This window comes from Scyliorhinus canicula, chromosome 11 (genome assembly GCF_902713615.1).
Source record: "Scyliorhinus canicula chromosome 11, sScyCan1.1, whole genome shotgun sequence".
NCBI classification, from domain to species: domain Eukaryota; kingdom Metazoa; phylum Chordata; class Chondrichthyes; order Carcharhiniformes; family Scyliorhinidae; genus Scyliorhinus; species Scyliorhinus canicula.
The window spans coordinates 10539366-10559282 of record NC_052156.1 but is presented as its reverse complement, the minus strand read 5'-3'; the positions used below and the strand labels follow the sequence as shown (position 1 = coordinate 10559282).

Below are 19917 nucleotides of genomic sequence, written 5' to 3'. Positions count from 1 at the left end.
AAGAAGATATCTATTTCTGGCTGAAACATACTCAGTGATTTGTTTCCACAGCCTTCGGCGACAAACTGTTCCACAGATTGACCACACTCTGGCTGAAGAAATTGCTTCTCATCTCAGTTTTCAAGGATTGTCCCTTCAATCTGAGGCTATGGCCTCAGGTTCTGTTTTTTCCGACTAGTGGAAACATGAAAATGAAAGGAAACTCGCTTATTGTCACGAGTAGGCTTCAAATGAAGTTACTGTGAAAAGCCCCTAGTCGCCACATTCCGGCGCCTCTCCAAGAGGCTGGATCTAGGCCTGTCAGCATCCTGTAAGTGTCAATACATGCCCCGTCATCCTTCTACACTCCAACGCGTACAGGCCCAGATTCCTCAACCGCTCCTCGTATGGCAAAGTTTTGATTCCAGGAATCATTCTTATGAACCTGCTGTGCAGCCTTTCGAGGGCCAGCACTTGTTTCCTTAGATACGGCTGCCAAAACTGCTCACAATGCTCCAAATGGGGTCTCACCATAGCCTTATTTATCACTTGGTGGGAGAAAATGAGGAGAGAAAAGTGATGGGACAGATGACGTCCTTGACAGGAACTGCACCAGCCGAAATAGCTCAGTTGGGAGAGCGTTAGACTGAAGATCTAAAGGTCCCTGGTTCAATCCCGGGTTTCGGCATCCCACCGGGTGCTGTGATTCCTTGCCATCTGTCAAGTTGCCCAGCCTTTTGCCTCACATTCTCATCCCTCGACTTTCAGCACGCTGAAACCTTCACACGCCTTTCCTTCTTTTCCCTATCTCAGCGTTTCCACCTCTTCCATTCTCCTTTCCACTGCAACACCACTCCTGCAACACCACCTCAACAATCAACTTGCACAAAGTGCAAAAATCCAAATACCCATTGCAACTGTCAAGGAAAAAGAGACCCATTCATGGTTATAGCATCGGCATTGCGTGGTGCTTTGGGCAAGGCGCAAACCTGATCAAAGGCACATTTGGGGAGAACATTGGGCATGGATCTAGCAAAACACCAAAAGATATCGGAGCACAATTAGGCCATTTGGCCCATGGTGTCTGCTCTGCCATTCAATCATGGCTGACATGTGTCTCATCCTCAGTTTGCTACATTCTCCCCACAGCCCCTGATTAATCAAGAAGATATCTATTTCTGGCTGAAACATACTCAGTGATTTGTTTCCACAGCCTTCGGCGACAAACTGTTCCACAGATTGACCACACTCTGGCTGAAGAAATTGCTTCTCATCTCAGTTTTCAAGGATTGTCCCTTCAATCTGAGGCTATGGCCTCAGGTTCTGTTTTTTCCGACTAGTGGAAACATGAAAATGAAAGGAAACTCGCTTATTGTCACGAGTAGGCTTCAAATGAAGTTACTGTGAAAAGCCCCTAGTCGCCACATTCCGGCGCCTCTCCAAGAGGCTGGATCTAGGCCTGTCAGCATCCTGTAAGTGTCAATACATGCCCCGTCATCCTTCTACACTCCAACGCGTACAGGCCCAGATTCCTCAACCGCTCCTCGTATGGCAAAGTTTTGATTCCAGGCATCATTCTTATGAACCTGCTGTGCAGCCTTTCGAGGGCCAGCACTTGTTTCCTTAGATACGGCTGCCAAAACTGCTCACAATGCTCCAAATGGGGTCTCACCATAGCCTTATTTATCACTTGGTGGGAGAAAATGAGGAGAGAAAAGTGATGGGACAGATGACGTCCTTGACAGGAACTGCACCAGCCGAAATAGCTCAGTTGGGAGAGCGTTAGACTGAAGATCTAAAGGTCCCTGGTTCAATCCCGGGTTTCGGCATCCCACCGGGTGCTGTGATTCCTTGCCATCTGTCAAGTTGCCCAGCCTTTTGCCTCACATTCTCATCCCTCGACTTTCAGCACGCTGAAACCTTCACACGCCTTTCCTTCTTTTCCCTATCTCAGCGTTTCCACCTCTTCCATTCTCCTTTCCACTCCAACACCACTCCTGCAACACCACCTCAACAATCAACTTGCACAAAGTGCAAAAATCCAAATACCCATTGCAACTGTCAAGGAAAAAGAGACCCATTCATGGTTTAGCATCGGCATTGCGTGGTGCTTTGGGCAAGGCGCAAACCTGATCAAAGGCACATTTGGGGAGAACATTGGGCATGGATCTAGCAAAACACCAAAAGATATCGGAGCACAATTAGGCCATTTGGCCCATGGTGTCTGCTCTGCCATTCAATCATGGCTGACATGTGTCTCATCCTCAGTTTGCTACATTCTCCCCACAGCCCCTGATTAATCAAGAAGATATCTATTTCTGGCTGAAACATACTCAGTGATTTGTTTCCACAGCCTTCGGCGACAAACTGTTCCACAGATTGACCACACTCTGGCTGAAGAAATTGCTTCTCATCTCAGTTTTCAAGGATTGTCCCTTCAATCTGAGGCTATGGCCTCAGGTTCTGTTTTTTCCGACTAGTGGAAACATGAAAATGAAAGGAAACTCGCTTATTGTCACGAGTAGGCTTCAAATGAAGTTACTGTGAAAAGCCCCTAGTCGCCACATTCCGGCGCCTCTCCAAGAGGCTGGATCTAGGCCTGTCAGCATCCTGTAAGTGTCAATACATGCCCCGTCATCCTTCTACACTCCAACGCGTACAGGCCCAGATTCCTCAACCGCTCCTCGTATGGCAAAGTTTTGATTCCAGGAATCATTCTTATGAACCTGCTGTGCAGCCTTTCGAGGGCCAGCACTTGTTTCCTTAGATACGGCTGCCAAAACTGCTCACAATGCTCCAAATGGGGTCTCACCATAGCCTTATTTATCACTTGGTGGGAGAAAATGAGGAGAGAAAAGTGATGGGACAGATGACGTCCTTGACAGGAAACTGCACCAGCCGAAATAGCTCAGTTGGGAGAGCGTTAGACTGAAGATCTAAAGGTCCCTGGTTCAATCCCGGGTTTCGGCATCCCACCGGGTGCTGTGATTCCTTGCCATCTGTCAAGTTGCCCAGCCTTTTGCCTCACATTCTCATCCCTCGACTTTCAGCACGCTGAAACCTTCACACGCCTTTCCTTCTTTTCCCTATCTCAGCGTTTCCACCTCTTCCATTCTCCTTTCCACTGCAACACCACTCCTGCAACACCACCTCAACAATCAACTTGCACAAAGTGCAAAAATCCAAATACCCATTGCAACTGTCAAGGAAAAAGAGACCCATTCATGGTTTAGCATCGGCATTGCGTGGTGCTTTGGGCAAGGCGCAAACCTGATCAAAGGCACATTTGGGGAGAACATTGGGCATGGATCTAGCAAAACACCAAAAGATATCGGAGCACAATTAGGCCATTTGGCCCATGGTGTCTGCTCTGCCATTCAATCATGGCTGACATGTGTCTCATCCTCAGTTTGCTACATTCTCCCCACAGCCCCTGATTAATCAAGAAGATATCTATTTCTGGCTGAAACATACTCAGTGATTTGTTTCCACAGCCTTCGGCGACAAACTGTTCCACAGATTGACCACACTCTGGCTGAAGAAATTGCTTCTCATCTCAGTTTTCAAGGATTGTCCCTTCAATCTGAGGCTATGGCCTCAGGTTCTGTTTTTTCCGACTAGTGGAAACATGAAAATGAAAGGAAACTCGCTTATTGTCACGAGTAGGCTTCAAATGAAGTTACTGTGAAAAGCCCCTAGTCGCCACATTCCGGCGCCTCTCCAAGAGGCTGGATCTAGGCCTGTCAGCATCCTGTAAGTGTCAATACATGCCCCGTCATCCTTCTACACTCCAACGCGTACAGGCCCAGATTCCTCAACCGCTCCTCGTATGGCAAAGTTTTGATTCCAGGAATCATTCTTATGAACCTGCTGTGCAGCCTTTCGAGGGCCAGCACTTGTTTCCTTAGATACGGCTGCCAAAACTGCTCACAATGCTCCAAATGGGGTCTCACCATAGCCTTATTTATCACTTGGTGGGAGAAAATGAGGAGAGAAAAGTGATGGGACAGATGACGTCCTTGACAGGAAACTGCACCAGCCGAAATAGCTCAGTTGGGAGAGCGTTAGACTGAAGATCTAAAGGTCCCTGGTTCAATCCCGGGTTTCGGCATCCCACCGGGTGCTGTGATTCCTTGCCATCTGTCAAGTTGCCCAGCCTTTTGCCTCACATTCTCATCCCTCGACTTTCAGCACGCTGAAACCTTCACACGCCTTTCCTTCTTTTCCCTATCTCAGCGTTTCCACCTCTTCCATTCTCCTTTCCACTGCAACACCACTCCTGCAACACCACCTCAACAATCAACTTGCACAAAGTGCAAAAATCCAAATACCCATTGCAACTGTCAAGGAAAAAGAGACCCATTCATGGTTATAGCATCGGCATTGCGTGGTGCTTTGGGCAAGGCGCAAACCTGATCAAAGGCACATTTGGGGAGAACATTGGGCATGGATCTAGCAAAACACCAAAAGATATCGGAGCACAATTAGGCCATTTGGCCCATGGTGTCTGCTCTGCCATTCAATCATGGCTGACATGTGTCTCATCCTCAGTTTGCTACATTCTCCCCACAGCCCCTGATTAATCAAGAAGATATCTATTTCTGGCTGAAACATACTCAGTGATTTGTTTCCACAGCCTTCGGCGACAAACTGTTCCACAGATTGACCACACTCTGGCTGAAGAAATTGCTTCTCATCTCAGTTTTCAAGGATTGTCCCTTCAATCTGAGGCTATGGCCTCAGGTTCTGTTTTTTCCGACTAGTGGAAACATGAAAATGAAAGGAAACTCGCTTATTGTCACGAGTAGGCTTCAAATGAAGTTACTGTGAAAAGCCCCTAGTCGCCACATTCCGGCGCCTCTCCAAGAGGCTGGATCTAGGCCTGTCAGCATCCTGTAAGTGTCAATACATGCCCCGTCATCCTTCTACACTCCAACGCGTACAGGCCCTGATTCCTCAACCGCTCCTCGTATGGCAAAGTTTTGATTCCAGGAATCATTCTTATGAACCTGCTGTGCAGCCTTTCGAGGGCCAGCACTTGTTTCCTTAGATACGGCTGCCAAAACTGCTCACAATGCTCCAAATGGGGTCTCACCATAGCCTTATTTATCACTTGGTGGGAGAAAATGAGGAGAGAAAAGTGATGGGACAGATGACGTCCTTGACAGGAACTGCACCAGCCGAAATAGCTCAGTTGGGAGAGCGTTAGACTGAAGATCTAAAGGTCCCTGGTTCAATCCCGGGTTTCGGCATCCCACCGGGTGCTGTGATTCCTTGCCATCTGTCAAGTTGCCCAGCCTTTTGCCTCACATTCTCATCCCTCGACTTTCAGCACGCTGAAACCTTCACACGCCTTTCCTTCTTTTCCCTATCTCAGCGTTTCCACCTCTTCCATTCTCCTTTCCACTGCAACACCACTCCTGCAACACCACCTCAACAATCAACTTGCACAAAGTGCAAAAATCCAAATACCCATTGCAACTGTCAAGGAAAAAGAGACCCATTCATGGTTATAGCATCGGCATTGCGTGGTGCTTTGGGCAAGGCGCAAACCTGATCAAAGGCACATTTGGGGAGAACATTGGGCATGGATCTAGCAAAACACCAAAAGATATCGGAGCACAATTAGGCCATTTGGCCCATGGTGTCTGCTCTGCCATTCAATCATGGCTGACATGTGTCTCATCCTCAGTTTGCTACATTCTCCCCACAGCCCCTGATTAATCAAGAAGATATCTATTTCTGGCTGAAACATACTCAGTGATTTGTTTCCACAGCCTTCGGCGACAAACTGTTCCACAGATTGACCACACTCTGGCTGAAGAAATTGCTTCTCATCTCAGTTTTCAAGGATTGTCCCTTCAATCTGAGGCTATGGCCTCAGGTTCTGTTTTTTCCGACTAGTGGAAACATGAAAATGAAAGGAAACTCGCTTATTGTCACGAGTAGGCTTCAAATGAAGTTACTGTGAAAAGCCCCTAGTCGCCACATTCCGGCGCCTCTCCAAGATGCTGGATCTAGGCCTGTCAGCATCCTGTAAGTGTCAATACATGCCCCGTCATCCTTCTACACTCCAACGCGTACAGGCCCAGATTCCTCAACCGCTCCTCGTATGGCAAAGTTTTGATTCCAGGAATCATTCTTATGAACCTGCTGTGGCAGCCTTTCGAGGGCCAGCACTTGTTTCCTTAGATACGGCTGCCAAAACTGCTCACAATGCTCCAAATGGGGTCTCACCATAGCCTTATTTATCACTTGGTGGGAGAAAATGAGGAGAGAAAAGTGATGGGACAGATGACGTCCTTGACAGGAAACTGCACCAGCCGAAATAGCTCAGTTGGGAGAGCGTTAGACTGAAGATCTAAAGGTCCCTGGTTCAATCCCGGGTTTCGGCATCCCACCGGGTGCTGTGATTCCTTGCCATCTGTCAAGTTGCCCAGCCTTTTGCCTCACATTCTCATCCCTCGACTTTCAGCACGCTGAAACCTTCACACGCCTTTCCTTCTTTTCCCTATCTCAGCGTTTCCACCTCTTCCATTCTCCTTTCCACTGCAACACCACTCCTGCAACACCACCTCAACAATCAACTTGCACAAAGTGCAAAAATCCAAATACCCATTGCAACTGTCAAGGAAAAAGAGACCCATTCATGGTTATAGCATCGGCATTGCGTGGTGCTTTGGGCAAGGCGCAAACCTGATCAAAGGCACATTTGGGGAGAACATTGGGCATGGATCTAGCAAAACACCAAAAGATATCGGAGCACAATTAGGCCATTTGGCCCATGGTGTCTGCTCTGCCATTCAATCATGGCTGACATGTGTCTCATCCTCAGTTTGCTACATTCTCCCCACAGCCCCTGATTAATCAAGAAGATATCTATTTCTGGCTGAAACATACTCAGTGATTTGTTTCCACAGCCTTCGGCGACAAACTGTTCCACAGATTGACCACACTCTGGCTGAAGAAATTGCTTCTCATCTCAGTTTTCAAGGATTGTCCCTTCAATCTGAGGCTATGGCCTCAGGTTCTGTTTTTTCCGACTAGTGGAAACATGAAAATGAAAGGAAACTCGCTTATTGTCACGAGTAGGCTTCAAATGAAGTTACTGTGAAAAGCCCCTAGTCGCCACATTCCGGCGCCTCTCCAAGAGGCTGGATCTAGGCCTGTCAGCATCCTGTAAGTGTCAATACATGCCCCGTCATCCTTCTACACTCCAACGCGTACAGGCCCTGATTCCTCAACCGCTCCTCGTATGGCAAAGTTTTGATTCCAGGAATCATTCTTATGAACCTGCTGTGCAGCCTTTCGAGGGCCAGCACTTGTTTCCTTAGATACGGCTGCCAAAACTGCTCACAATGCTCCAAATGGGGTCTCACCATAGCCTTATTTATCACTTGGTGGGAGAAAATGAGGAGAGAAAAGTGATGGGACAGATGACGTCCTTGACAGGAAACTGCACCAGCCGAAATAGCTCAGTTGGGAGAGCGTTAGACTGAAGATCTAAAGGTCCCTGGTTCAATCCCGGGTTTCGGCATCCCACCGGGTGCTGTGATTCCTTGCCATCTGTCAAGTTGCCCAGCCTTTTGCCTCACATTCTCATCCCTCGACTTTCAGCACGCTGAAACCTTCACACGCCTTTCCTTCTTTTCCCTATCTCAGCGTTTCCACCTCTTCCATTCTCCTTTCCACTGCAACACCACTCCTGCAACACCACCTCAACAATCAACTTGCACAAAGTGCAAAAATCCAAATACCCATTGCAACTGTCAAGGAAAAAGAGACCCATTCATGGTTATAGCATCGGCATTGCGTGGTGCTTTGGGCAAGGCGCAAACCTGATCAAAGGCACATTTGGGGAGAACATTGGGCATGGATCTAGCAAAACACCAAAAGATATCGGAGCACAATTAGGCCATTTGGCCCATGGTGTCTGCTCTGCCATTCAATCATGGCTGACATGTGTCTCATCCTCAGTTTGCTACATTCTCCCCACAGCCCCTGATTAATCAAGAAGATATCTATTTCTGGCTGAAACATACTCAGTGATTTGTTTCCACAGCCTTCGGCGACAAACTGTTCCACAGATTGACCACACTCTGGCTGAAGAAATTGCTTCTCATCTCAGTTTTCAAGGATTGTCCCTTCAATCTGAGGCTATGGCCTCAGGTTCTGTTTTTTCCGACTAGTGGAAACATGAAAATGAAAGGAAACTCGCTTATTGTCACGAGTAGGCTTCAAATGAAGTTACTGTGAAAAGCCCCTAGTCGCCACATTCCGGCGCCTCTCCAAGAGGCTGGATCTAGGCCTGTCAGCATCCTGTAAGTGTCAATACATGCCCCGTCATCCTTCTACACTCCAACGCGTACAGGCCCAGATTCCTCAACCGCTCCTCGTATGGCAAAGTTTTGATTCCAGGCATCATTCTTATGAACCTGCTGTGCAGCCTTTCGAGGGCCAGCACTTGTTTCCTTAGATACGGCTGCCAAAACTGCTCACAATGCTCCAAATGGGGTCTCACCATAGCCTTATTTATCACTTGGTGGGAGAAAATGAGGAGAGAAAAGTGATGGGACAGATGACGTCCTTGACAGCTAACTTCACCAGCCGAAATAGCTCAGTTGGGAGAGCGTTAGACTGAAGATCTAAAGGTCCCTGGTTCAATCCTGGGTTTCGGCATCCCACCGGGTGCTGTGATTCCTTGCCATCTGTCAAGTTGCCCAGCCTTTTGCCTCACATTCTCATCCCTCGACTTTCAGCACGCTGAAACCTTCACACGCCTTTCCTTCTTTTCCCTATCTCAGCGTTTCCACCTCTTCCATTCTCCTTTCCACTGCAACACCACTCCTGCAACACCACCTCAACAATCAACTTGCACAAAGTGCAAAAATCCAAATACCCATTGCAACTGTCAAGGAAAAAGAGACCCATTCATGGTTTAGCATCGGCATTGCGTGGTGCTTTGGGCAAGGCGCAAACCTGATCAAAGGCACATTTGGGGAGAACATTGGGCATGGATCTAGCAAAACACCAAAAGATATCGGAGCACAATTAGGCCATTTGGCCCATGGTGTCTGCTCTGCCATTCAATCATGGCTGACATGTGTCTCATCCTCAGTTTGCTACATTCTCCCCACAGCCCCTGATTAATCAAGAAGATATCTATTTCTGGCTGAAACATACTCAGTGATTTGTTTCCACAGCCTTCGGCGACAAACTGTTCCACAGATTGACCACACTCTGGCTGAAGAAATTGCTTCTCATCTCAGTTTTCAAGGATTGTCCCTTCAATCTGAGGCTATGGCCTCAGGTTCTGTTTTTTCCGACTAGTGGAAACATGAAAATGAAAGGAAACTCGCTTATTGTCACGAGTAGGCTTCAAATGAAGTTACTGTGAAAAGCCCCTAGTCGCCACATTCCGGCGCCTCTCCAAGAGGCTGGATCTAGGCCTGTCAGCATCCTGTAAGTGTCAATACATGCCCCGTCATCCTTCTACACTCCAACGCGTACAGGCCCAGATTCCTCAACCGCTCCTCTTTTGGCAAAGTTTTGATTCCAGGAATCATTCTTATGAACCTGCTGTGCAGCCTTTCGAGGGCCAGCACTTGTTTCCTTAGATACGGCTGCCAAAACTGCTCACAATGCTCCAAATGGGGTCTCACCATAGCCTTATTTATCACTTGGTGGGAGAAAATGAGGAGAGAAAAGTGATGGGACAGATGACGTCCTTGACAGGAGACTGCACCAGCTGAAATAGCTCAGTTGGGAGAGCGTTAGACTGAAGATCTAAAGGTCCCTGGTTCAATCCCGGGTTTCGGCATCCGACCGGGTGCTGTGATTCCTTGCCATCTGTCAAGTTGCCCAGCCTTTTGCCTCACATTCTCATCCCTCGACTTTCAGCACGCTGAAACCTTCACACGCCTTTCCTTCTTTTCCCTATCTCAGCGTTTCCACCTCTTCCATTCTCCTTTCCACTGCAACACCACTCCTGCAACACCACCTCAACAATCAACTTGCACAAAGTGCAAAAATCCAAATACCCATTGCAACTGTCAAGGAAAAAGAGACCCATTCATGGTTTAGCATCGGCATTGCGTGGTGCTTTGGGCAAGGCGCAAACCTGATCAAAGGCACATTTGGGGAGAACATTGGGCATGGATCTAGCAAAACACCAAAAGATATCGGAGCACAATTAGGCCATTTGGCCCATGGTGTCTGCTCTGCCATTCAATCATGGCTGACATGTGTCTCATCCTCAGTTTGCTACATTCTCCCCACAGCCCCTGATTAATCAAGAAGATATCTATTTCTGGCTGAAACATACTCAGTGATTTGTTTCCACAGCCTTCGGCGACAAACTGTTCCACAGATTGACCACACTCTGGCTGAAGAAATTGCTTCTCATCTCAGTTTTCAAGGATTGTCCCTTCAATCTGAGGCTATGGCCTCAGGTTCTGTTTTTTCCGACTAGTGGAAACATGAAAATGAAAGGAAACTCGCTTATTGTCACGAGTAGGCTTCAAATGAAGTTACTGTGAAAAGCCCCTAGTCGCCACATTCCGGCGCCTCTCCAAGAGGCTGGATCTAGGCCTGTCAGCATCCTGTAAGTGTCAATACATGCCCCGTCATCCTTCTACACTCCAACGCGTACAGGCCCAGATTCCTCAACCGCTCCTCGTATGGCAAAGTTTTGATTCCAGGAATCATTCTTATGAACCTGCTGTGGAGCCTTTCGAGGGCCAGCACTTGTTTCCTTAGATACGGCTGCCAAAACTGCTCACAATGCTCCAAATGGGGTCTCACCATAGCCTTATTTATCACTTGGTGGGAGAAAATGAGGAGAGAAAAGTGATGGGACAGATGACGTCCTTGACAGGAAACTGCACCAGCCGAAATAGCTCAGTTGGGAGAGCGTTAGACTGAAGATCTAAAGGTCCCTGGTTCAATCCCGGGTTTCGGCATCCCACCGGGTGCTGTGATTCCTTGCCATCTGTCAAGTTGCCCAGCCTTTTGCCTCACATTCTCATCCCTCGACTTTCAGCACGCTGAAACCTTCACACGCCTTTCCTTCTTTTCCCTATCTCAGCGTTTCCACCTCTTCCATTCTCCTTTCCACTGCAACACCACTCCTGCAACACCACCTCAACAATCAACTTGCACAAAGTGCAAAAATCCAAATACCCATTGCAACTGTCAAGGAAAAAGAGACCCATTCATGGTTTAGCATCGGCATTGCGTGGTGCTTTGGGCAAGGCGCAAACCTGATCAAAGGCACATTTGGGGAGAACATTGGGCATGGATCTAGCAAAACACCAAAAGATATCGGAGCACAATTAGGCCATTTGGCCCATGGTGTCTGCTCTGCCATTCAATCATGGCTGACATGTGTCTCATCCTCAGTTTGCTACATTCTCCCCACAGCCCCTGATTAATCAAGAAGATATCTATTTCTGGCTGAAACATACTCAGTGATTTGTTTCCACAGCCTTCGGCGACAAACTGTTCCACAGATTGACCACACTCTGGCTGAAGAAATTGCTTCTCATCTCAGTTTTCAAGGATTGTCCCTTCAATCTGAGGCTATGGCCTCAGGTTCTGTTTTTTCCGACTAGTGGAAACATGAAAATGAAAGGAAACTCGCTTATTGTCACGAGTAGGCTTCAAATGAAGTTACTGTGAAAAGCCCCTAGTCGCCACATTCCGGCGCCTCTCCAAGAGGCTGGATCTAGGCCTGTCAGCATCCTGTAAGTGTCAATACATGCCCCGTCATCCTTCTACACTCCAACGCGTACAGGCCCAGATTCCTCAACCGCTCCTCGTATGGCAAAGTTTTGATTCCAGGAATCATTCTTATGAACCTGCTGTGCAGCCTTTCGAGGGCCAGCACTTGTTTCCTTAGATACGGCTGCCAAAACTGCTCACAATGCTCCAAATGGGGTCTCACCATAGCCTTATTTATCACTTGGTGGGAGAAAATGAGGAGAGAAAAGTGATGGGACAGATGACGTCCTTGACGCTAACTTCACCAGCCGAAATAGCTCAGTTGGGAGAGCGTTAGACTGAAGATCTAAAGGTCCCTGGTTCAATCCCGGGTTTCGGCATCCCACCGGGTGCTGTGATTCCTTGCCATCTGTCAAGTTGCCCAGCCTTTTGCCTCACATTCTCATCCCTCGACTTTCAGCACGCTGAAACCTTCACACGCCTTTCCTTCTTTTCCCTATCTCAGCGTTTCCACCTCTTCCATTCTCCTTTCCACTGCAACACCACTCCTGCAACACCACCTCAACAATCAACTTGCACAAAGTGCAAAAATCCAAATACCCATTGCAACTGTCAAGGAAAAAGAGACCCATTCATGGTTATAGCATCGGCATTGCGTGGTGCTTTGGGCAAGGCGCAAACCTGATCAAAGGCACATTTGGGGAGAACATTGGGCATGGATCTAGCAAAACACCAAAAGATATCGGAGCACAATTAGGCCATTTGGCCCATGGTGTCTGCTCTGCCATTCAATCATGGCTGACATGTGTCTCATCCTCAGTTTGCTACATTCTCCCCACAGCCCCTGATTAATCAAGAAGATATCTATTTCTGGCTGAAACATACTCAGTGATTTGTTTCCACAGCCTTCGGCGACAAACTGTTCCACAGATTGACCACACTCTGGCTGAAGAAATTGCTTCTCATCTCAGTTTTCAAGGATTGTCCCTTCAATCTGAGGCTATGGCCTCAGGTTCTGTTTTTTCCGACTAGTGGAAACATGAAAATGAAAGGAAACTCGCTTATTGTCACGAGTAGGCTTCAAATGAAGTTACTGTGAAAAGCCCCTAGTCGCCACATTCCGGCGCCTCTCCAAGAGGCTGGATCTAGGCCTGTCAGCATCCTGTAAGTGTCAATACATGCCCCGTCATCCTTCTACACTCCAACGCGTACAGGCCCAGATTCCTCAACCGCTCCTCTTTTGGCAAAGTTTTGATTCCAGGAATCATTCTTATGAACCTGCTGTGGAGCCTTTCGAGGGCCAGCACTTGTTTCCTTAGATACGGCTGCCAAAACTGCTCACAATGCTCCAAATGGGGTCTCACCATAGCCTTATTTATCACTTGGTGGGAGAAAATGAGGAGAGAAAAGTGATGGGACAGATGACGTCCTTGACAGGAAACTGCACCAGCCGAAATAGCTCAGTTGGGAGAGCGTTAGACTGAAGATCTAAAGGTCCCTGGTTCAATCCCTGGGTTTCGGCATCCCACCGGGTGCTGTGATTCCTTGCCATCTGTCAAGTTGCCCAGCCTTTTGCCTCACATTCTCATCCCTCGACTTTCAGCACGCTGAAACCTTCACACGCCTTTCCTTCTTTTCCCTATCTCAGCGTTTCCACCTCTTCCATTCTCCTTTCCACTGCAACACCACTCCTGCAACACCACCTCAACAATCAACTTGCACAAAGTGCAAAAATCCAAATACCCATTGCAACTGTCAAGGAAAAAGAGACCCATTCATGGTTATAGCATCGGCATTGCGTGGTGCTTTGGGCAAGGCGCAAACCTGATCAAAGGCACATTTGGGGAGAACATTGGGCATGGATCTAGCAAAACACCAAAAGATATCGGAGCACAATTAGGCCATTTGGCCCATGGTGTCTGCTCTGCCATTCAATCATGGCTGACATGTGTCTCATCCTCAGTTTGCTACATTCTCCCCACAGCCCCTGATTAATCAAGAAGATATCTATTTCTGGCTGAAACATACTCAGTGATTTGTTTCCACAGCCTTCGGCGACAAACTGTTCCACAGATTGACCACACTCTGGCTGAAGAAATTGCTTCTCATCTCAGTTTTCAAGGATTGTCCCTTCAATCTGAGGCTATGGCCTCAGGTTCTGTTTTTTCCGACTAGTGGAAACATGAAAATGAAAGGAAACTCGCTTATTGTCACGAGTAGGCTTCAAATGAAGTTACTGTGAAAAGCCCCTAGTCGCCACATTCCGGCGCCTCTCCAAGAGGCTGGATCTAGGCCTGTCAGCATCCTGTAAGTGTCAATACATGCCCCGTCATCCTTCTACACTCCAACGCGTACAGGCCCAGATTCCTCAACCGCTCCTCTTTTGGCAAAGTTTTGATTCCAGGAATCATTCTTATGAACCTGCTGTGGAGCCTTTCGAGGGCCAGCACTTGTTTCCTTAGATACGGCTGCCAAAACTGCTCACAATGCTCCAAATGGGGTCTCACCATAGCCTTATTTATCACTTGGTGGGAGAAAATGAGGAGAGAAAAGTGATGGGACAGATGACGTCCTTGACAGGAAACTGCACCAGCCGAAATAGCTCAGTTGGGAGAGCGTTAGACTGAAGATCTAAAGGTCCCTGGTTCAATCCCGGGTTTCGGCATCCCTACCGGGTGCTGTGATTCCTTGCCATCTGTCAAGTTGCCCAGCCTTTTGCCTCACATTCTCATCCCTCGACTTTCAGCACGCTGAAACCTTCACACGCCTTTCCTTCTTTTCCCTATCTCAGCGTTTCCACCTCTTCCATTCTCCTTTCCACTGCAACACCACTCCTGCAACACCACCTCAACAATCAACTTGCACAAAGTGCAAAAATCCAAATACCCATTGCAACTGTCAAGGAAAAAGAGACCCATTCATGGTTTAGCATCGGCATTGCGTGGTGCTTTGGGCAAGGCGCAAACCTGATCAAAGGCACATTTGGGGAGAACATTGGGCATGGATCTAGCAAAACACCAAAAGATATCGGAGCACAATTAGGCCATTTGGCCCATGGTGTCTGCTCTGCCATTCAATCATGGCTGACATGTGTCTCATCCTCAGTTTGCTACATTCTCCCCACAGCCCCTGATTAATCAAGAAGATATCTATTTCTGGCTGAAACATACTCAGTGATTTGTTTCCACAGCCTTCGGCGACAAACTGTTCCACAGATTGACCACACTCTGGCTGAAGAAATTGCTTCTCATCTCAGTTTTCAAGGATTGTCCCTTCAATCTGAGGCTATGGCCTCAGGTTCTGTTTTTTCCGACTAGTGGAAACATGAAAATGAAAGGAAACTCGCTTATTGTCACGAGTAGGCTTCAAATGAAGTTACTGTGAAAAGCCCCTAGTCGCCACATTCCGGCGCCTCTCCAAGAGGCTGGATCTAGGCCTGTCAGCATCCTGTAAGTGTCAATACATGCCCCGTCATCCTTCTACACTCCAACGCGTACAGGCCCTGATTCCTCAACCGCTCCTCGTATGGCAAAGTTTTGATTCCAGGAATCATTCTTATGAACCTGCTGTGCAGCCTTTCGAGGGCCAGCACTTGTTTCCTTAGATACGGCTGCCAAAACTGCTCACAATGCTCCAAATGGGGTCTCACCATAGCCTTATTTATCACTTGGTGGGAGAAAATGAGGAGAGAAAAGTGATGGGACAGATGACGTCCTTGACACTAACTTCACCAGCCGAAATAGCTCAGTTGGGAGAGCGTTAGACTGAAGATCTAAAGGTCCCTGGTTCAATCCCGGGTTTCGGCATCCCACCGGGTGCTGTGATTCCTTGCCATCTGTCAAGTTGCCCAGCCTTTTGCCTCACATTCTCATCCCTCGACTTTCAGCACGCTGAAACCTTCACACGCCTTTCCTTCTTTTCCCTATCTCAGCGTTTCCACCTCTTCCATTCTCCTTTCCACTGCAACACCACTCCTGCAACACCACCTCAACAATCAACTTGCACAAAGTGCAAAAATCCAAATACCCATTGCAACTGTCAAGGAAAAAGAGACCCATTCATGGTTTAGCATCGGCATTGCGTGGTGCTTTGGGCAAGGCGCAAACCTGATCAAAGGCACATTTGGGGAGAACATTGGGCATGGATCTAGCAAAACACCAAAAGATATCGGAGCACAATTAGGCCATTTGGCCCATGGTGTCTGCTCTGCCATTCAATCATGGCTGACATGTGTCTCATCCTCAGTTTGCTACATTCTCCCCACAGCCCCTGATTAATCAAGAAGATATCTATTTCTGGCTGAAACATACTCAGTGATTTGTTTCCACAGCCTTCGGCGACAAACTGTTCCACAGATTGACCACACTCTGGCTGAAGAAATTGCTTCTCATCTCAGTTTTCAAGGATTGTCCCTTCAATCTGAGGCTATGGCCTCAGGTTCTGTTTTTTCCGACTAGTGGAAACATGAAAATGAAAGGAAACTCGCTTATTGTCACGAGTAGGCTTCAAATGAAGTTACTGTGAAAAGCCCCTAGTCGCCACATTCCGGCGCCTCTCCAAGAGGCTGGATCTAGGCCTGTCAGCATCCTGTAAGTGTCAATACATGCCCCGTCATCCTTCTACACTCCAACGCGTACAGGCCCAGATTCCTCAACCGCTCCTCTTTTGGCAAAGTTTTGATTCCAGGAATCATTCTTATGAACCTGCTGTGGAGCCTTTCGAGGGCCAGCACTTGTTTCCTTAGATACGGCTGCCAAAACTGCTCACAATGCTCCAAATGGGGTCTCACCATAGCCTTATTTATCACTTGGTGGGAGAAAATGAGGAGAGAAAAGTGATGGGACAGATGACGTCCTTGACACTAACTTCACCAGCCGAAATAGCTCAGTTGGGAGAGCGTTAGACTGAAGATCTAAAGGTCCCTGGTTCAATCCCGGGTTTCGGCATCCGACCGGGTGCTGTGATTCCTTGCCATCTGTCAAGTTGCCCAGCCTTTTGCCTCACATTCTCATCCCTCGACTTTCAGCACGCTGAAACCTTCACACGCCTTTCCTTCTTTTCCCTCTCTCAATGTTTCCACCTCTTCCCGTCTCCTTTCCACTGCAACACCACTCAGAATACTGCTGTTCACCCTCCTAAAAAAGGCCCTCGGAATGAAAATGGGGAGGCACTGAAACAAAAACAAAAACCTCGGAAGCACCGTCATTTTAACGGACTGTACTCTACCCGCCAATGACAACGGCAGCATGTCCCACCTTTTAAACTCCCCCTCCATCTGCTCCACCAACCTAGTAAAATTGAGCTTGTGCAGAGTCCCCCAGCTCCTAGCCACCTGAACCCCCAGGTACCTAAAACTCCTCACTGCCCTCTTTAGCGGGAGCCTACCAATCCCCTCCTCCTGATCTCCCGGGTGTACGACAAACAGCTCACTCTTGCCCAGGTTCAATTTATATCCCGAGAAACTCCCGAACTCAGCAAGAATCTCCATCACCTCCGGCATTCCCCCCACCGGGTCTGCTACATACAACAGCAAGTCCTCCGCATACAGCGACACTCGCACCTCCCCTCCTCGCACCAAACCCCTCCACCTCCTCGACTCCCTGAGAGCCATGGCAAGAGGCTCAATTGCCAGCGCAAAAAGCAAGGGGGACAGGGGGCACCCCTGCCTCATCCCACGGTGGAGCCTGAAGTACTCGGACCTCCTCCCATTTGTCGCTACACTCGCCATCGGGGCCTCGTACAGCAACCTCACCCATTTAATAAACCCCACTCCAAACCCGAACCTCTCCAACACCTCCCACAAGTACCCCCACTCAACCCTGTCAAAGGCCTTCTCCGCATCCAATGCCACCACAATCTCCGCCTTTCCTTCTGCTGCCGGCATCATTATCACATTTAGCAGCCTTCGCACGTTAGTGTTCAGCTGCCTCCCCTTCACAAAACCCGTCTGATCTTCATGTACGACCCCCGGCACCCAGTCCTCTATTCTAGTGGCCAAGATCTTCGCCAGCAACTTGGCATCTACATTCAGCAGTGAAATCGGCCTGTATGATCCGCACTGCAAGGGGTCCTTATCACGCTTCCGGATCAGGGAGATTAGTGCCCGAGACATCGTCGGGGGCAGAACACCCCCCTCCCATGCCTCATTGAAGGTCCTAACCAACAGGGGGCCCAGCAGGTCCGCATATTTCTTATAAAATTCAACCGGGAACCCATCCGGTCCCGGCGCCTTCCCTGACTGCATGTGGCCAATCCAACTGACCAGCTCCTCCAACTCGATCGGCGCCCCCAGTCCCTCCACCTGCTCCTCCTGCACCCTTGGAAATCGCAGCCTGTCCAAAAAACTCTCCATTGCCCCTCCCACCGCCGGCGGCTCCAACCGGTACAGTTCCCTATAGAAGTCCCTAAAGACCTCATTGACCTCTGCCCCTTGCTGCACCATATTCCCATCTCTATCCTTCACTCCACCAATCTCCCTAGCCGCGTCCCGCTTTCGAAGCTGGTGCGCCAGCATCCTGCTCGCTTTCTCTCCATACTCATAGACCGCTCCCTGCGCCTTCCTCCACTGTGTCTCCGCCTTTCTGGTGGTCAATAAATCAAACTTGGCCTGCAAGTTACGCCGTTCCCCCAGCAATCCCTCCTCCGGGGTCTCCGCGTACCTCCTATCCACACTCAACAGCTCCTCCACCAGTCTCTCCCTCTCCCTCCTCTCCCCCCTCTCCCTATGGGCTCGGATGAAGATCAGCTCCCCCCTAATCACTACCTTCAGAGCCTCCTACACCATCCCCACTGGACCTCCCCAGTATCATTGACCTCGAGGTACCTCTCGATACATTCCCGAACCCTCCTACACACCTCCTCATCAGCCAACAACCCCACATCCCGACGCCAAAGCGGGCACTGGTCCCGCGCCTCCCCCATCTCCAGATCCACCCAATGCGGAGCATGGTCTGAAATCGCAATAGCCGAATACTCGGCCTCCTCTACCCTCGGGACCAGTCCCCTGCTCAAAACAAAGAAATCAATGCGGGAATAAACCCTGTGCACATGGGAGAAAAAAAGAGTACTCCCGAGCCCTCGGCCTCCCGAACCTCCAGGGATCCACTCCTCCCATCTGGTCCATAAACCCCCTCAATACCTTGGCCGCCGCCGGCCTCCTGCCTGTCCTTGAACTAGAACGATCCAGTAGGGGATCCAGCACCGTATTGAAGTCCCCCCCCATGATCAAGCCCCCCACCTCCAGGTCCGGAATGCGGCCCAACATACGCCTCATGAAACCAGCATCATCCCAATTTGGGGCGTACACATTAACCAACACCACCCTCTCCCCCTGCAACTTACCGCTCACCATCACATATCTGCCGCCACTATCAGCCACAACCTCAGACCCATCAAACGCCACCCTGGTCCCCACCAGGATCGCCACCCCCCGGTTCTTCGAGTCGAGCCCTGAGTGGAAAACCTGCCCCACCCACCCCTTCCTCAGACGGACCTGGTCCGCCACCTTCAGGTGGGTCTCCTGGAGCATGGCCACGTCCGCCTTCAGCCCCTTCAGATGTGAAAACACCCGGGCCCGCTTAACCGGCCCATTCAACCCCCTCACGTTCCACGTAATCAGCCGGATCAGGGGGCACCCCGCCCCCCCCTCCCCCATCGACTAGCCATAGCCCATCGACTGCTCGCCCCTGGCCATCACCCATTCGGCCCGTTTCTCACAGCGATAGAACCTCACCCCGACCCCCCCCGACCCACACCAACTCCTCCCTGGCCAATCCAGCAGCAACCCGGTATCCCCCCCCCCCCCCCCCCCCCCCCAGGCTAGAACCCTGGCAGCTCCCGCTCTAACTCCGACCCCTCCCGATATGAGGTCCCCCCATCTCCCCTGCATCAGCTCCTGCTTTTTCTTTTCCATGCTGGTAGGGGTAATATTCCTGAAATAAAAACTTAATTAAAAATAGCCCACATTGGGAAAAATGAATATTGATGATTGCAAGAATAACTTGAAGGAATGCCAGATAAACCCCTACTTGATAAAAAATATAAAATAACTTACTTACACTTCAATAGGCTATGTTCATTAGTCAATACTACTGTGGCCTATGCAGCTTCAGTAGAGGAGACAATCCACTGTCCAGTGTTCACACCAGCAAGCAATTGAGACAACTGTTGAAACTTAGAAGTTTGGTCCGACTATAGTAAGACATTAAGAATGGTCCC

The 19917-nt window shown here is 49.2% G+C and overlaps 15 non-coding genes across 15 annotated transcripts; all 15 read left to right on the top strand.

The window, feature by feature from the left end:
- The first annotated feature begins 594 nt into the window (after nucleotides 1-594).
- On the top strand, nucleotides 595-667 carry trnaf-gaa. The gene has a single exon. It is a non-coding gene; the product is annotated as a tRNA-Phe (tRNA).
- A 1068-nt stretch (nucleotides 668-1735) lies between these two features.
- trnaf-gaa lies at nucleotides 1736-1808 on the top strand. Its single transcript has one exon. It is a non-coding gene; the product is annotated as a tRNA-Phe (tRNA).
- A 1068-nt stretch (nucleotides 1809-2876) lies between these two features.
- Nucleotides 2877-2949, top strand: trnaf-gaa. Its single transcript has one exon. It is a non-coding gene; the product is annotated as a tRNA-Phe (tRNA).
- Nucleotides 2950-4017: 1068 nt separating this feature from the next.
- trnaf-gaa lies at nucleotides 4018-4090 on the top strand. Its single transcript has one exon. It is a non-coding gene; the product is annotated as a tRNA-Phe (tRNA).
- Nucleotides 4091-5158: 1068 nt separating this feature from the next.
- Nucleotides 5159-5231, top strand: trnaf-gaa. Its single transcript has one exon. It is a non-coding gene; the product is annotated as a tRNA-Phe (tRNA).
- Nucleotides 5232-6301: 1070 nt separating this feature from the next.
- trnaf-gaa lies at nucleotides 6302-6374 on the top strand. The gene has a single exon. It is a non-coding gene; the product is annotated as a tRNA-Phe (tRNA).
- Nucleotides 6375-7443: 1069 nt separating this feature from the next.
- Nucleotides 7444-7516, top strand: trnaf-gaa. Its single transcript has one exon. It is a non-coding gene; the product is annotated as a tRNA-Phe (tRNA).
- Nucleotides 7517-8585: 1069 nt separating this feature from the next.
- On the top strand, nucleotides 8586-8658 carry trnaf-gaa. Its single transcript has one exon. It is a non-coding gene; the product is annotated as a tRNA-Phe (tRNA).
- A 1068-nt stretch (nucleotides 8659-9726) lies between these two features.
- trnaf-gaa lies at nucleotides 9727-9799 on the top strand. The gene has a single exon. It is a non-coding gene; the product is annotated as a tRNA-Phe (tRNA).
- Nucleotides 9800-10867: 1068 nt separating this feature from the next.
- trnaf-gaa lies at nucleotides 10868-10940 on the top strand. The gene has a single exon. It is a non-coding gene; the product is annotated as a tRNA-Phe (tRNA).
- A 1067-nt stretch (nucleotides 10941-12007) lies between these two features.
- On the top strand, nucleotides 12008-12080 carry trnaf-gaa. Its single transcript has one exon. It is a non-coding gene; the product is annotated as a tRNA-Phe (tRNA).
- A 1069-nt stretch (nucleotides 12081-13149) lies between these two features.
- Nucleotides 13150-13223, top strand: trnaf-gaa. Its single transcript has one exon. It is a non-coding gene; the product is annotated as a tRNA-Phe (tRNA).
- Nucleotides 13224-14292: 1069 nt separating this feature from the next.
- trnaf-gaa lies at nucleotides 14293-14365 on the top strand. The gene has a single exon. It is a non-coding gene; the product is annotated as a tRNA-Phe (tRNA).
- A 1068-nt stretch (nucleotides 14366-15433) lies between these two features.
- Nucleotides 15434-15506, top strand: trnaf-gaa. Its single transcript has one exon. It is a non-coding gene; the product is annotated as a tRNA-Phe (tRNA).
- Nucleotides 15507-16573: 1067 nt separating this feature from the next.
- On the top strand, nucleotides 16574-16646 carry trnaf-gaa. Its single transcript has one exon. It is a non-coding gene; the product is annotated as a tRNA-Phe (tRNA).
- The last annotated feature ends 3271 nt before the right edge of the window (nucleotides 16647-19917 follow it).